This window comes from Maniola jurtina, chromosome 5 (genome assembly GCF_905333055.1).
Source record: "Maniola jurtina chromosome 5, ilManJurt1.1, whole genome shotgun sequence".
Taxonomy (NCBI): domain Eukaryota; kingdom Metazoa; phylum Arthropoda; class Insecta; order Lepidoptera; family Nymphalidae; genus Maniola; species Maniola jurtina.
The window spans coordinates 6,768,269-6,774,437 of record NC_060033.1 but is presented as its reverse complement, the minus strand read 5'-3'; the positions used below and the strand labels follow the sequence as shown (position 1 = coordinate 6,774,437).

Below are 6,169 nucleotides of genomic sequence, written 5' to 3'. Positions count from 1 at the left end.
CCGTGACCCAGTCGCCAGGCGACGCGCAGTAGCGCCGCTGGGGTTTAGTGGGTATTCCGGTCGCCTCTCGGCCGGCGAGTCCCACATACCCTCCCTCCGGGGGGGATGCGTAAATGCATTCCCCAGCGTCAACAAAAAAAAAAAAAAAAAAAAAAAAAAAAGCGTTTATTAAGACGATCGCAGTCGGGTTTTAGTTTTCAACTTTATCTTGTTAGTGGTGTAACAAAGGCACCACACTACCTACTAGCTGATGCCTGCATGAGTTGCACGCCACCTTTTTTTTGTTGATGGTACCTACTAAGTACTTACTCGTATATCAGAACAGAACAAAATCAGTGTTATCACATGCATGAAGATTTCATCAATAGACAAGAGATCTCCCATTATTATTATGCGTTTAGTATCACAAGAAGATAGTCAGTCTTATTAGATTTCATGGCTCTGAAACTTGCTAGAATTTTAATGTAATAATTACAAGTTGTAAGAGTTTAATGTAATGTAATGTGATTAAGTATCACGAGTAATTCAATAGAAGTTTGTGTTTCCAGCTGTTTTCAGAAAAAAAAAAGCTGTTGTGTTTTCAGAAATACTGTAACAACAGCAGTGTAACTTAGTTAAATGTAATTTGTTAAATTAAATGTATTTAATTAGAATCAACCTCATTACTAACTCACACTCAAAATATCTAGTATAACTTTTCTAATTTACATTAGTTGTGCATAAATCTGTCATTTAGGACCAGTTGCACGTCAGGTGGTTAGAGTAAAACCGTGAAGTTAAAGATTAACTTCACGGCCCTCTAAAATATGCCGTAGGACATTGAGGTATTACTACTAGCCGTAGGATACCCAAATCAGTTGCTTTTTTGGACAACTTTAACTGTAACATTAATTAACCGCCTAATGTGCAACCTGGTGCCCTTAGTATGGGCAGGAAAACGTCGTGATTTGTGATCTCCATATAATTTTGGCAGATTTACGTTACTCCGGTGCAGTCACGATTTTTTAACATATAACAGGACTCAGATTGAATGTTCGAGATGTTAGATTGCCCGAATACTTGCAATATATTATTTTTGCAGTATTTACCGAGGTACGGCGTTTTATAAGCGAGATCTAGTTTGCCAAAATCTCTATCCCGGTCTCTACCAAATTTCCATCTACATAATTCAGGAAAATTTTGCTAAGTATCTTTTACTATTACTTTAGCGGATTATAGCAAATTAAACTTTTGATTCTTGAACCTCTGCAAAGTAACGGCTGTTTCTATACAATACTTATCTTTTAGCAATAATAATAATTATCAGCTCAAGCTATTGAAAGGATTCGGCCAATTGTTACCGTCATACTTGTAAAGTTCGTAAAAAACTAATCAAAAGTAAGTTGAACAGTTTTATAAATCTTTTAGCATTTATCCATACCTAATCCTACCATACCTAAGGTATGGTACCTAATCTTTATCCATATCCATGCATAGGTATTCAGGCAAGCGTGTTTTAAATAAAAATCTACCATCGCGTAAGGATCTATAGCACAAATATACAATTATGTTCTGTAACCACCAGTTGGTACCTGTCTAACTAACACTGATGATTCCTAAGAAACAAGGTTCCAGTGGATACCTAGACTACCTAGCCTAAGCTCTAAAAGTTGGGGGAGCGAGATGGAAAGTCGACATAGCTTCGCCCAAAGGGGACCGGTTGTACCAACTTCACTCTAATGCATTTTATTACCCGAAGGTCAATCCTAACCGACTGGCTAGTCAGATGCTACGCGGTTCCAACAACGTACGGACGCATATCGACGTCCGTAATCAAATAAACTTTAACGTCACCTAAATATTATTAAATCGAATTATAACAGGTGTTGCTGAACATTCTAGTGTTTAATTCTTAATCTGTAATCAGTGGTCCGTAATCGAGTTTTTAAAGAAAGTTACTTTAGACTTTTCACTGTGCTGTGCTAGAGTTTTGGTTTTGTTTGAGGTTTATGAACTGCATCCGGAATCTTTTAGGTTATTCGGTGAGTATTTTTTAATCTACAGTTATTAGTTTAAAGCGTTTTTTATTAACTTACTTTAATTTATTAAGTATTAGCTTTTTAAAATCTAACTTACTGAATTAAGAAATCTGTAATAGATCGAAGAATTGGTAAGTAAGCTTTCAACTTATACTTTTCATTCAAGTTTTTTTGGAAAAGTGGACTGTAAGCTGCACTGGCTTTTAGGGTTGTCAAATTAGATTTTATTTTCAGTTTTAGATTATTTGGAGAATATTTCGATCCTCTACATGCCACTTTATGTTCTCTGTAGCTTATTATTTATTACTTAGGTACTTAGTAAGTATAATAAACCAAAGTCTTGTCTCGTTTTTAATAAATAAAACCGGTTAAGCGCGAGTCGGACTCGCACACGAAAGGTTCCATAACATCGTACAAGAAATTTCAAACCAGAACACTAAAATGTATTGCTCCAACAGCTGTAAGTAAATGACGGACAGCGCCATCTGTGATTTGATATAGTAAACCTACATATTATTTGTCGTGAACACATTTAATTTATTTTGTGATGTGCTTAACCACTTTATGAATATTTTTCTTTACTTACTATACTTAAGACAGCTACCTGCCAAAAGGTTAACTTTAGATAATTTTTACATAATTTTAGGCCAACGCACGGAAGTACCCTACAGGTTTTGATTCCCTCGCATTAACAGAGAGACAACGATGTGATTCTAGGGTTCATTTTTCCTTTTGAGACCCCTAATAAGACATTAGAATGCCTTTAAGTTTTCCATCTTTCTATCCTGACCTGACCCTAAGGTTCTGTCTAATCTAAAACAAAGTGATCTTATAAGGGTTCCGTTTTTCCTTTTGAGGTACGGAACCCTAAAAAGAAGACAATCCGCCAATATTCCACTGTGCTTCCAACGGTCATTATTTTATTGTGGCTAATAATTCTTTGGTACACAGTCTCTAAACTAAATGGACAAGAAAAATCTAGTGCTATCCTTTTCCGCAAGAAGCATAATAAAAGGGATGGCACTAGATTTAGACTTGTCAATTTAGATTGTGTACACCAGAATCAGCCTACCTAAACTATCCTAACAAAAGGGAAAGCAATTTTTTTCTTACATTATCTCTAAATTCTCTTCTTCTCTTCTCTTTATCCCACGCTACGTGGGATCGGCACAACATGTCTTCTTCTTCCACTCTCTTCTGTCATCTATCAACGAATCGTCCACCCCTTTTATAGCCTATCCTCTTTCACGCGATCCATCCACCTGTTCCATGTCTCTTAAGTCTAATCTCTAAAATCTAAATAGAAGTCAACCCCATCAAAACCAGCCACATCCTGTTTGTATTATCCCTATTTATATATATAGAAGACTTTATTGAAACAAAACAAGAAAAAACCAAGATAAAACAAGAAACTATAAACTATATTTATTAAGAACTATTTGATTCTCAATAAAGGTGTTTTGTTACATCGGGGTGGTGCGGTCTCGTTGCGACATCATTGCTAGGTTTCCTATGATATCTACCTGCATTAAATAATTGGACTGATATCGTTAGGCATAGTTGACCCAAGAACCTACTGCCTCCAGTTCAGTCTAACAGTCGATCTGCAATTATTGGTAACCGCCCGCATGCAAGTTAATCACTATTCGACCTTTAAAATTTTTCCAGCACAATCAAACTGGCAGACTAACAACCACATTATTATCATCAAAATCTGATGATAATCGCTAATTTATTCACCCTCAAGTAAATGCAATGGCAATGCAATGCAAAAATGGCAATCTTCAATATAGAAGCATAGGATGATCTTCTTCAATTCTGAGATTATGTTACGTTACGAGTACGTTATTCGATAGGTTTTGTTATCAGTTTTGCTTTAGTCACTGATGGATCCTACCGTTTATTTCGAAGAATGAGGTTTGCATGATAAATGTCTGGATAGTTCTCTGCTCCATTAATCATTCATCAATCATGATTTATGGAATGAATGAACGAACCTATCGTCTAATCGTCCCTTAATCTTGTCACTTCTTAATAATTATTTCTTACTTACTTCTTATGTTCAAGGAACCCTTTAATAAATTCGCCGCACTCCTCTCTTCCCAGAATCACCATCAACTAAGTGGCCAACTATCTTTGAATATATTATTGTGGCTTTGCAACACTGTAAGCCAGTCTCCTCCCACATAATGTAATCGTAGGTACTTTAATTTCCAACTACTTGAGCATTGTTTTTTTCTTGCCAGCTCTTCTCAGTAAAACCATCTTTCTGGACGGATGGTATAACTTTGAATCGTCAGAAATTACACGCCTACATGAAATAAAAATTATTTTGTTCGATTTTATAAAGTGGTAAATACTTAAACTAAAGGCCAAAGCATTGTTTTCATGTTTAAAATCTAACTTTTTAGTGAATTTAGGTGATTAGTCTATTTATGTGTAGCTATAGGTAATAGTTTAATATTTTTGGCGGGTACCAATCACACTAGTCTGAATCAGACTAGGGTAAATACAAAGAGCTCCTAAACACTAGGCCAATTGGCTACTGATAAAAATTTGTAGACAGGTAGATAGATGACACAGGTAGATATCTAGCTTACTAAATTACGATTATTATCAGGCATCTTCTGTTGACCTTATAAATAATAATAGGTTACTACAATAATTCCAAAAATTTTTGTAAGCTTTCAGTAAGCGTCAACTTCACAATTATTGAAGTTTCTAGTCTGCATTTCTGACCAAAGAAAGAAAAATACCTCAAATAGCTGCATATTCGATCATCGCGGTAACTTTTGCTGTATTTATGTGTAAATATTTTTGTGCACGTCTACAGCAAAAGTAGATGCAAGTTTTCAAAAGATTACATCCAGATCCCACACTAGTTAAAGCAGTCCTAAGAAAATGGTCATGTGCGTCTTATTGTTACAAAGTCTACAAAGTAGCACTGGACACGAAACAAATTACACTTGAGCTTTAAAAATTGCATCCCTAATGCGTTTTTGCGGAAAAAATGAAAAAAATCTCATAATAATCTGTAGGTTCATTTTAAAATAGACGAGACAGGTTTTTTCTCAATATCTTGTTACAGCCAGTCTTGAAATTGTCTTTTTTTCACTTTGGTAAGAAGTTAACTCGATTTCGTTCGCGACATCGTCTGTGTGAAGTGTTGGCAAAACGTAAATAGGTATACTGATTGTGTGATAGTGTTTTGTAGAAAACTTTCTATTTATAGATTTTCTAGATTCAGGTTCAGATTATTTTTTTCTTGACGAAATTAATTTTGCTAATTTGTTTTTGAGATTTTATACATTTGGTTAAAATAGAAAATATTGATAGATCTAAAGCAACCTGATATTTTTTTAATAGATATATTATGATAGATAAGTGGCAAATGGTAATTTAAAAATTCTCTTTGCTACTGAACTTGGACAGAAGTATTCTATTATTTATTCCGTTATTTACGGAAATCCATGATATAGGCACAATATGAGGACTAAGGAGAGACCCAGTACTCCAACGCCTTTGGTCTCGTGGTAAATGACGACCACAACGACTCTGCCATGACTCTGCCATATAGGTCCCGGGATTACTGTCTTGTGTAGCGCCCTTACCGAACGATTGCTCTGTCTTTATAGCTTCGTCGAACCTCTGGTAGGTAATATTTAAGTAATAACATACTATCATTACTCTGTGATATAGGTGCAAAGAACCACAAGCACTTAGTACTGCAAATGTTCACGGGCGACGGTAATCACTTAACATCAAGTGATCCGCCTGCTCGTTTGCTCACTATTTTTATTTAAAAAAAAGCAAGCTGAATTCGTTATACCCCACCAAAACAGACAAATCTGTACCTGTAAATCTGTAAAATTCATTTTGCAATTGTGCATAGTGGTGTCTACATCTGAAGATGCTCCAGTATTGGAGTGAAACGTATATCTACGTTATATGAAGATTTGTGTGGTGTATTATGTATCTTCCTTTTCCAGCTTCATTAGTAGTGGGAAGGTGGGCAACGCATATCGCATGTTACACGTTGTATCACGCAGATTTGTCTGTTTCGGCGGATTATAGCGAATTAAACTAATGGTTCCGTGCTTCTGAAGTGACAGACATAAATTCAAACAATTTATTTATATTTAAATACACGT

At 35.5% G+C, this 6,169-nt stretch overlaps 1 protein-coding gene across 5 annotated transcripts in view; it reads left to right on the top strand.

Annotated features, from left to right (window-relative positions):
- The first annotated feature begins 1,759 nt into the window (after positions 1 to 1,759).
- LOC123865745 overlaps positions 1,760 to 6,169 on the top strand; it is a 112,369-nt gene continuing 107,959 nt past the window's right edge. For all 5 annotated transcript variants that reach the window (XM_045906962.1, XM_045906965.1, XM_045906963.1 and 2 more), the window contains exon 1: positions 1,760 to 2,021. The gene's annotated coding sequence lies outside the window, so the exon portion shown is untranslated. The remainder of the gene's footprint in view (positions 2,022 to 6,169) is intronic.